Raw genomic sequence first — 11,301 nt, 5'->3', positions numbered from 1 at the left:
GGAGGAGAATCGGGAGCCTCCTGTGCAGCCTGCGAGCCTCAAGGAGACTGGGCGCTTCCTGCCTGCCGAGTCTGTGTCTGGGTGTCCCCAAGTACAGAGGGTGATGCTGCTGCTGGGGGTGACTGCTCGCTCCTGGGCGGCCCCTCATTAGTGTGAGCATCGAAGGATCCCGATGGTAAGAGATGGAGGCTCACTTCAACACGTGCTGACACCCCAGGGCCACCGGACACTGGGTGTGGGTGTAAGGGGACCCCACACAGAGAATCAGGGGTCAGGCCTGCATTAGTCTTCACTGGAAGACCCAACAGAATGCACAATGTGAGGCAGTATATTTGCATATTACTAGAGATGTCATACTCCCTCAGTTTTCAACCATCTATCAAGGACCTGTAACGTATCAGGCCTTGCTCTAGGCACCGAGAATTATAGTTCATAGAACCAGACGTATTCATCTCACCTGAACTCATGTCCTAGCAGAGGGGGTGACAACATACCACATACATATGTTACGTACCACGGGGTGTAGCTGATATACAAACATGCCAGACACACGTGACAGCAGACACTCGTGACAGCATCAGCCCAGGGACAGCTCAGGCGCCAGCCGGCCATCTCCCAGTGTGACTCAAGGACACAGACGTGACCTCTAGCAAACAGCCCATGGACAAAGCTGTGTCCCTCGAACCATTAGCCCAAATGGGCAGGTCTTGGTGGGTCACCTGCAGCTCTACTGTCTTGTCTTGCAATCTTGAACGACCAAAGGAAGTTAAATTTGCACCATAACCAGTACATAGGATACCCCACTTATAGTCGGCCTCCCCAGCGTCCCCATCCCACAGCCTGCTGTCAGACCACCGGGGCCCACCCCTGTGACCCCATGAAGCCTTCCCTGTGCTCAGTGCTGGTGTCTCTACCCAATACAACCCAACACAACAGCAGCTCTGGACAAACAGGCTTCACCATTGTCGCGGTTGGTCTTATTTGTTTCCACAAGAATCGGGTGATCCTGACACATGTGCCCCTACAGAAGCGAACGAGGATGTAAGTGGCAGCAGGTCAAACATAGTGAAAACCTGAAAGTGAGGAGCGTCCTTTCCTCTGGAGAGAAGAGCGAGTGACAGGTGGCTCATGGCCAGAAAAGAGCCATGGACGTAGCAAGCTACCTAAGGAGGAGCAAAGGAATGAGGCTTTGGACTTGAGGGCCCAGCTACCCGGGGTGTGGGGACCCAGCCCGATGGGAGGGGTGGGAGCGCAGGAGGGTCTTCTGGGTGCTCGGAATCTGGTTTTCAGTTGAAGGGACCACAGAGGACCCAGGAGAAGGCGGCCTGAGTCATGACTGACATGAAGGGAGCGAAGTGTCCAGTGGTCAAGAGGGACAGACAGGGGATGGAGAGAGGGCAGTGTGGGGAGAGGGGACCGGCCAGTCCTGGGGTGAGCTTGTCCATCGTCTGCATCCAATCAACAGAGTAGCAGAGCAACGGGATCCCTCACCCAAGACAGACCTTGGTTTCATGCCCCTGTGAACTCGGCCCTGCTCCCACCGAGGTTTTATGGAGGCGACCGCGGACACGTGAAGCCTTAGGTGTTCGCAACTGAGCCTTTGATCTTCCGCGTGTGAACAGCCCTTGGCTCCTCCGCCAGGCCTGCAGTCTGCGGGTGGCTGTGCGGGGAAGGTGCTCTTTTCCTTGTGCTGATGCAGACACCCCTGCCCTGGGGTGCTGTGGGCCCACCTCCGCGAGTGGCGCTCACAATGATCTGGACCCCTGCTGAGCTCTGTGCGCCCCAGAAAAGGACAGAAGGTGGAAGGCAGCAGAGGTAAAATGTTGGGGCCCATCTGGATCACGGATTGTTGGGGGGGCAGAACAGGCAGGGTCTTAAGGTGGGGGCGGTGTTGGCAAGTGGAGATTCCTAAAAAGGGGGAAAAAGGGGAGTGGGCGTGAGGAAGACAGGGGAATCGGAGCTGGGTGCAAGTCTTCCTGTTCTGCTGTCAGCAGAAGTTTATTTTATACATTAGGAACAAGCAGTGGGATAACATTAGCGTATGAATTGGGCTGAGATCACAATCATCTCTTTTTCTTGAGAAGAGTTTGGGGTCATATTGACCCCAATTGACCCTTCAGCTGAGATTATACCATTATTCTTAAAATTGATCTAATAAAGTTAAGATAGGTACATAAATTCATAAAATTTAAGGCTAACATTGTTATATTTACGACAGTATTGATTGGCTAAAATAAAGTCTCTTTAAACCTTAAATGCTACTTAGTGATCTTCATTCTCATTGAGACATCTTAGAGGGTAAAGTCAAGTCGAGGACTAGGGTGGAGGCTGGCTGGAGATGGGAAGGGGGTAAGGTGAGGTCGGGGACCAAGGAGAAGTTGTGAAAGAGGGAAAAGTAAGGTCGAAGACTACTAGGCTGGAGGAGCTTTCTGGTAGATAAATCACTAAGGGAGATAGTAAGATTTCTCATTTAAAGACTGAGCAACAAAAGCTTAAGTGAGAGAGTAGAGTGATAAGATTTGGGTTCTGGTCTGGGCAGTAAAAGAACTTTACTTATTTTTTAACATATTCTAGTACTGCCTTGTGTTACAACATTGAGTTTGTTATAATCGCTTTTATTAATCAGCCAGTTGTAATATTATTTTTGCTTTCAAAGAGGAATTTCCTGTCTTGGTTAGCGCTTGCTCGCCTGAGCCAGACAGCACTTTAGGCGGGTAAGCAATCTGGTTGCAAGCTGATGGTTGCTTAGAGTATTTTGATATTACAAAAACGGGAGGTCATCACATAAGTTAGCGTGGAAATTCTGATTTTTCAGAGCATTTCCCCTCCGTCTGGAATTTGTCCGTCGACAGAAGTTGCATATAGCTTGTGTCAGTGAAATGCTCGTCCTCCACAGCGTGGCACTTGAAAGGAAATACCAGGTGCACCCTGTGGTGGAGATGCTGTTTATCCAGTTCTGAATTAACTGTCCTTCTCTGACCTTGGCATGACCAGGGCCACGGCAAGACCTTGTCGTGGGGTGAGGTAAACTGGCTTACCCTGAGGGCAGCGGCTATGCCCATAGTTGCCTCCATCTGGGGCGATGCTCAAAGGCGGGTAACCCTCCTCCTTTCACCAGACCTCAGCTGTGCCTGGTCTGGGCTCCTGGGTGAGCTAGGATGCCTGGGCGCTACTGTGGGGAGCAGTTGCTGGCCCCCGTCCCTCTCTCTGCCGGCCCAGCGGCACCTGCCGAAGAACTTGGGCCCAGCCCGACTTCCAACCATCCCCAGTTATTCTGACTCTTGAAATCTGGGATCTGAAAGTCTGTAGGAGTGAAAGGAAGACCCTGCTGTGTTCTTGGGTGGGAGAAAGAGCGGGGGGGGGGGTGTGTGTGAGGCGAGGCTTGCGGGGGACACTCATGGGGTGCGCTTTCACCTGGGTCTCAGCCAGCAGAGACACCTCAGAACCAGCTGGCAGCAGGTGCTCCCCATGCCGGGCCAGGACTGGAGCGATATGGGTGCAGGAGGGTGAGGCAGAGCAGTGTGTGGGGTGCGGCCCCACCCAGGCGCTCTGAGGGGAGCAAAGGGCAGCCCAGCCTCGCAGACCAGAGGGAAGGAGCCTCAGCCAAACGCCACAGCCAGGGGGCATCCCAGGAGACGTGTCCCTGAGGGTCTGGACTCAGGGCATGCTGCTGCGACTACAGTTTCTTGGCTTGGGTGGCAGCATGTGGTCCCCAGGGTGCCCTGGCTCAGAGTGCAGGTGCCGCTCTGAAAGGTCCAGAGTCCACTATGCTGGCTCCAGCTTAGTAACAGCGGCCTCGCTGCCGGCTGCGATTTGATCAGGCTGCGTAGGTGGGCTTTTAGGTGGCTCCAGGTCTTCACTGCTACAAACGAAGCTGCACTGGTTGTCTGAACGCCAGCCAGCCCAGCCAGCCGAGGGTCAGATTGCCTGCGTTCCACCCCCAGCTCCAGGTGGACTGATTTACTCAGTGGTTTCCCTTCCCTGGTCTCCTCACCCCAAAGTGGAAACCAGCATGGCCTTGTTTTGCAGAGCAGATGATTCATTTCCTGGAGCAAAAGACATCATTTTCTCTTCTGATAATTTTCTTCGGACACATTCCTAGAGACGAAATTACAAGGTCAAGGTCAGCCAGGTTTTGAAGATTTAAAAGTTGCAAAAGTGCTTTCTAGGAAATGTTCATCAGTTATCCTTACCCAGAGTCAAATGGCTCTTGCCTTATCCTCTGACCCTTACAAGACAGAGTGAAGTTATTCTGCTGATAGAGCCCAGTGGGAGAATCACTGTTTTTCTTGAAAAGTCGAACTTCTTTATTTGTGATTTTATACCATCTGTCCATCTTTTGTAACTGGGGAAAGGGGAGCTTTTCATTTTTGTCTTTTTTTAATGATTTTTTTTTTTACTCAAGAAGTCATACAAAATATTCACTTAACTGAACGTTTATTCCACTCTTGGTTAATCGGGAAGTAACATAATTCATGACTCCTTGCAACTAGCTAATCACAGACATCTATTTAATTGTTATTATTGTTTTGTGAGCTGTTTCAAATACCTCTTGGGGAAAGGCAGCTCAGCAGTGACCGGGCTTTTGCCCTTGCTGGATTTCAGGGTTTCAGCTCTCCAGGCAGCTGTGATTCTCCCCTGTGGTGATGGCGCAGCCTTCATTCTGAAGGAATGGAGGGGGTGGCTGATGCAGGCCTGAGCAGGGCTGGACTGGCCTGGGCGGGCACCCACCCGGGCGGGCACGCAGCCCCCCACCCTGCCCCCCAGAGTGCAGGATGGGTTGAGGAGGGACAATGTGCATTTGGGGTTGATTGGATGATGGGAGTGGTGTGGCCCAGGCTGATTGGATCTGGGGCACCAGGAAATGAGACATCTATTCCTGGAAACCTGTCACTGGGTGGTTGAACGTGACCCAGGCTGTGATGTCTGTTAATCCTTGAATCCATTTGCGAAGTTGAATCTTCGCTGGTTCTGACGTATGTAACGGCCAACAAGGCCAATATATTCCCTGGCTTTCCTTTGGTCGGGGTCTTGCCTGAACCTGCGTGTCCGGCAGGAAACGGCTTGACCCTGGCTAGCCAGCCCAATAAACTCTACACTGCGAATTGCATTCTTGCGTGACGCACTGTCTTTCACGGTAATCGAGTTCTCCGACCCTAACAATTCTATCTGCTGCAGCTTCTGTCAGGGGTGAACTCCAGGACCCGGTTTCCCCCTCTTTCTTTCTGTTTGCTTCCTTTTCTTACATTGTTGTTCATTCTGGTACAACATTTGATTTCTTCAGTCAGGTTGAATTTCCACGAGTCTCCCACCACCTCCTCACCTTGACCAGTCACCAGGACCTCTGTGCTCTCCCTCCCCTGGTTTCGCTCCTTCTCCTCCCCTTGCTGTAAGTCTCAGATCTATAAATTTGCTTGCCAGAGGCTCTGGGACACCCACCGGTGAGAAATGGGGACCTCCACACACTCTCCTTTTTACCTCCCGTCACTGTAAAATTTTTCACTGGGAAGATGGTAGCAGTAGAGGCCAAGAGGACAATCTCATATTTTAAAACTATTGAAAAGAGAAACTTTCAATGCCTAGAATAAATTATCATGTCTCTAGCTCCACAATTAATGACCATTATTTCAAAGCAAATCTCTAAGCTACTGTTTCGTAGGTGCTTATCTTAGTATGCATTTCAAAAATGATGAGGCTTGTGTTATAGTCTGGATGCATGTCCACTGACGTGCCTCAAAGCTGAGAGTAATTTATCTTAAATTACCCCCACAATTTAAATCACTTCCTCATTTAATTTTTCAAAACTTATTCCTCATTTAAAAATGTCAGTCATCTAGTGTGAGTTGGGGTTCTTCTGGTCCGACATCACTTCCATTGGTATAAGTATCTCTTAGATGTTAATCTGACCTTCTCCCCTCTGAGCTAGCTCTCTCTCTCTCTTTCACCTTGAAACTTGTTTTTCTTTTGGGGTTTTCTGTGCTGCATTTTCAAGCTTGATGAATGTACCCCACAAGATCATTAATACCCTACATTTCCAGGGAAGCTTAATTAGATTTAGAAATCTGCTATGATTCCATTTCTATTTTTGGATAAGACGACGTCATTGTTGGTGGTGTTGAATCTTCCAGAAAGAGGCACATAATTCTGCTGTGTGACATTGACATCTGCTGTTAGTCATCGTTACATCCATTAATTCAATAGAGTTGCGACATGGTGATAGTTCATTTTCTTTCTTCTTTTCACCTAGACTATTCTAGAAAGAAATGTCCCATTCTCAACTTTTTGGTTACTCTGAGGTACAGTTCATTTAGGAAAGGCAGAGCAAATGTCTTGTTCTTCCTGCCTTCCTTTTAAAGTCACTTAAAAAGACTGCATCTCTTCCAAAGATGCCTGATGATGTTTACATTTTATTTTTGGATATTATTATGAACTCATGAATTTAAAAATATTTCATGTGTTTCAGTTTATCGTAGCTATTGTTCTTGCTGAAAGTCAGACTGAGATTTCAGGTTAAATTTGTTACTCTTCAGTAGCTTCCTGGTTTCCCAGTGTGGGAAGGGTTCAGGCTTATCTTTTCAATTTGAGTCCCAAGTCAGAAGACATTCATATCTTTAGGAAACATAGCTAGGTAATTTTCTCATATGAATTTAGAAGATCTGTTTACATATAAATACATGAATCTTCTCTCTAGCATATGAACAAACATAATTTTCCTAGCTTAAAAAAGTTTGAAACAATGTTGAGAGTTTCAATCTTTTATTTATGTTAATAGATTTTTTAGTGTTTTATAACTCATTTATATCAATATTTTCCTTATGATTTTTGGTATTAGTATCTTTTTTTAAAAGATTTATTTATTTATGCTTGCAAGAACTGGGGTACAGGCCAGAGTTGAGGGGGGACCAGCGAGAGAAGTCACCAGAGACAGAGCGGGGAGCAGAACAGGCAGATTGACGAAGTACACTGCTGAGGGGAGCAGCGGGCGGGTCAGGAGAGGTCTGCCGCGCCATGTGGTCTCCTCGGGGGCAGGCGGGAATCGAACTCATGCGGAAGCAGCTTTAGCTTCTCAGTGCTGCGCTGTAGCTCGCTGCGCCACCAGGGAGGGCCCTGTTTTGTTTTATTTTTGCCTATTCTTTTTTCTTTTAATTTCAGATCTTTTAGCATTGAAAATGCTAAAATATTAATGAATTCTAGGGCTTACTCTTTATTCAGCAGTTAGTGGCATCTTAAACTCCTCTTTTTTCTTCTTGAGGTGACAGTGGTTGACGTTGCTGTCCGTGTTTTGGAACTGCCGGAATCCCCCCTTTCGGTGCTGCGACCCTAGAGCTGGGTCACCGATGCGTCCACAGCCCCCCGCCATAGTGTTTTACTTCTTTGTAGTCCACAAGTGAGTGAAGCCACCTGGTAGTTGTCGTTGGCCTTTTGACTTATTTCACTCAGCAGAATTCCTTCCCTGTCCATTTTTGTAGTCACAAAAGGTAAGAGCTCCTGCTTCTTGAGACTGAGTCCTATCCCATGGTGTCACGTGCCACCTTTCCCAGTCCTCACCTCTGTCACTGACACTCGGGTTGTTTCCATGACTTGGCGTGAAGTAAATGGTGCCGTGAACATGGCAGAGCTGATTTATGTTCCTTTAGTGTTTTTGTGTTCTTTGGATAAATACCAAGGAGTGGAACGGCTGCTCATGCGGTACATTGGCATCTTTTTTTTTTCTTAAGAATGTAATAGTTTAGGCCCTCCCTGGTGGCGCAGCGGGTTAAAACACAACACTGAGAGGCTAAAGCCACTTCCGCATGAGTTTGATCCCCGCCTGCCCCAGAGGTGACTACATGGCGCAGAAGACCTCTCCTGACCCGCCTGCTGCTCCCCTCAGCAGTGTACTTCGTCGATCTGCCTGTTCTGCTCCCCACTCTGTCTCTGGTGAAGCCTCTCACCGCCCCTGAGCCTCTGGCCTACCCCAGTTCTGTATGCACAAATAAATAAAAAAGAACGTAATAGTTTATTATTAAATCATTTTGTGCCTTTTTCCATCTCAGTGGTAATCCCTGTGGGCTTCCCATCACCAAATCGCCTGTGTGCCATTACCATAGGGTACATTGACTTTTAATGTTTTGAGAACCCCCATGTTGTTTTCCCTGGAGGGCTGGCCCAGTCTACTCTCCCACCAACAATGTCTGAGCGTTCCTTTTCCTACAGATCTTTGCGAGTCCTTACTATTATTACTTAATATGGGCTGTTCTCAAGGGTGTGATGTGGTATCACATTGTGGTTTTGATTTTCATTTCCCTGATGATAAATGATGAAGGACATTTTTTCATGTGCCTGTGTTCTTTGGAGAAGTGTTTTATTTAGTTTTTCTGACTAGCTTCTTTTTTATGGCTTTCTTTGTTTTATTTTTGTTGAGTGGTATGAGTTCTTGTTGATTTTTTGTACTAATCCCATATTGGATGTATGATGTGCAAATATTTTCTCCTATTGGAAAGGTTGGAATGGCTGATTTTCATTTTCAGATCATTTCTTTCACTGTGCAGAAGCTTTTTAACTGGATATAGTTCCATTTGTTAATATTTGCTCTCATTTCCCTAACTCTTACAGTTGAGTCCCCAATACAACCTCTGTGTCAAAATCTGAGTGTTTTATCTATAATTTCTTATCAACATTTTATGATTTCAAGTCTTACATTCAAATCTTTCACAAATTTTGAGTTAACCTTTGTGGCTGATGTGAGAGAGTGGGATAGATTTATTCTTTTGTACGTGACTACCCAGTTTCCCCTCAACACTTATTGAGGGGTGCTCTCCACTGTATGCTTTGTCATGAATTGACTTTTCATGTAAGTGTGGGCTTATATCTGGGCTCTCATGTCTTTCATTGGCCTATGTGTCTGTTTTAATTGCCTTCACTGTATAGCAGAGTTTGAAATCTGGGAATCTGATACTTGTCAGAAGATTTTTTACTACTTGGGGTCTTGTGTGGGTCGAAATAAGTTTCAGTGATGTTTGCTCTAATTCTTTGAAAAATGCCTTGGAATTTTGAAAGGGGTTGCATTGAACTTAACATATTGCTTTGTGTACGGTGGCCTTTTTGGCCGTGTTTACTCTTTCAATCCATGAGAAGGGATTATCTTTCCATTTCTTTGTATTCTTCAATTTCTTTTGCATTATCTTAGGGTTTTCATTCTACAGATCTTTCAGTTCCTTTGTTAAGTTTATTCCTAGACACTTTTAAATGTGATCTTAAATGGAATTTGTAATTTCATTTCTTTCCTTTCCACTTCATTGTTTGCTATAGTAATGCAATGGCTTCTTGTGTACTGATTTTCTAATCTGTCACTTCACCGTACTAATTCACAATGAATGAGAATAGCGTGTATTCTGGGGCAATTCTCAGCTTCATTGTCAGTGGTGTGTTTGGCAATAAATCCCACTTGGGTGTCCCTTAGGAATTTAAGGGACAGTCCTAGGCCTAATTCCCTGATTACAAAAGCTGTTTTAGGGACCTATAGAAATTGGAAAACCCACAGGAAATGAAGCCACTGCCATGCTCTCCCTGCCACGATTTGGCCTGGAATCACCATTTGATGCCAAAGCATTTCTGTGTCCTTGAAGAGACCTCCAGAACCCAGTAAAGAGAATTCAGAACGCAGCCATCCCTGGCTAAGTGCTCCCGGTCACATTGCTTCTCAGGTATGAGGTCGCTGCAATGCGGGGAACTTCCCAGATAGCCAGCAGCCTGTGGGATTTCCATTCGATGAGGTGCTTCTTCCTGAAACCTTCCTTGACATGTTTGTCTCCTCTCAGGCACTCACACAGCATGGCACTTTGATGGTATCTTTCTATTGACTAAGTGATAGAATTTTTTTTTTAAAGATTTATTTATTTATGCATACAGAACTGGGTACAGGCTAGAGGCTCAGGGGCGGTGAGAGGCTTCACCAGAGACAGAGTGGGGAACAGAACAGGCAGATCGACGAAGTCCACTGCTGAGGGGAGCAGCGGGCGGGTCAGGAGAGGTCTGCCGCGCCATGTGGTCTCCTCGGGGGCAGGCGGGGATCAAACTCATGCAGAAGTGGCTTTAGCTTCTCAGTGCTGTGCTTTAACCCACTGCGCCACCAGGGAGGGCCATGATAGAATTTTTTGATAACCTTTTCTTGATGCAAATGATCTTGTGCACAATCGACTGTCCTTTTCATTGGGAACATTTTAGAGACCTCGGGTCATTCCTTCGCAGTTTATAGCACTCTGTCCCATTATTTTCCAGACTTACAGTGTTCTGTGGTATAGACAGAACCTTTAGTCTGACTGTTAAGGGGAAGGATGTCCTCAAGGAACTCTGCAGAGTCTTATGGACTCCACCCTCTACTCTAGCTTTCTGGACCCTACACACTACTCCAGTGATTGGAAACTACAACTCCCAGCAGTACCAGGGAGAGAACTATGAGGACCCAAGGGCGGAGCTAGCAGGAATTCTGGGACATTTGGGGGGATTAACAGGGCACGATTGCATCTAGTTCTCTCTGTCTCTCTCTCGCTCTCTCTCAACGGCAAGTGCGTGCACGCATGCGTGTGTGTGCGTGTGTGTGTGTGTGTGTGTGTGTGTGTGTGTAAAGTTTGTCATGGAAATTTCACTTGTGCCAAAAGCATGCAGTTTATAGAAAGGCTTTAGATGCTAAAAGCTAGTAAGTTATATTTAATATAAAACAAAGTTCTAAATCAAGGAGTGGTATTGTTTATATTATAGGTAGAATTGGAGTTGGCTACAAATCTATGGAGATTAGTTTTTCTGTGACTAAACTAGGATTTTAAATCAATTGAGAAAAATTTAATTCTCAAAAAGATGCCGCTGTGAAATCCTTGCTTTCAACACATTATTTGTCTAAGAAGGAATCTACATGAATAGCGATGGTATGCATGCATACCTTGAAGCCCAAGGCAGCTCTTGTTACATTTTGTGTGTGCTTGGTATTATTGAGAATGTAAGACTTTGTTGGAAAAAGTAAGAAAATATTCATGTCACAGTATAGATGTCACAGTATAAAACATTTGAAGATGGGGTGTTGACCAATGAGCGCCTTCATTACAGAGGGGTTCATGGAGGACGTGTCCTCCCCCTCCCCCCATCCCCCAGAGGCACCCGCCGGACAGAAGCTTCTGTGAGTCAGAGTGTGGAGGATGATTTAGCGTCTTTATTGAACACTGAGAAGAAATCAGAAATACATGCCAGCAGCTGAGGACCAGAGCCCGAGTACTCACAGACGGGAGGGCGACCGCAGCAGACAACGCCCAGGGACACAGCCACGGG

Source organism: Condylura cristata, unplaced genomic scaffold (assembly GCF_000260355.1).
Source record: "Condylura cristata isolate star-nosed mole 26May11 unplaced genomic scaffold, ConCri1.0 scaffold00002, whole genome shotgun sequence".
NCBI classification, from domain to species: domain Eukaryota; kingdom Metazoa; phylum Chordata; class Mammalia; order Eulipotyphla; family Talpidae; genus Condylura; species Condylura cristata.
This window is presented reverse-complemented; position numbering follows the sequence as displayed.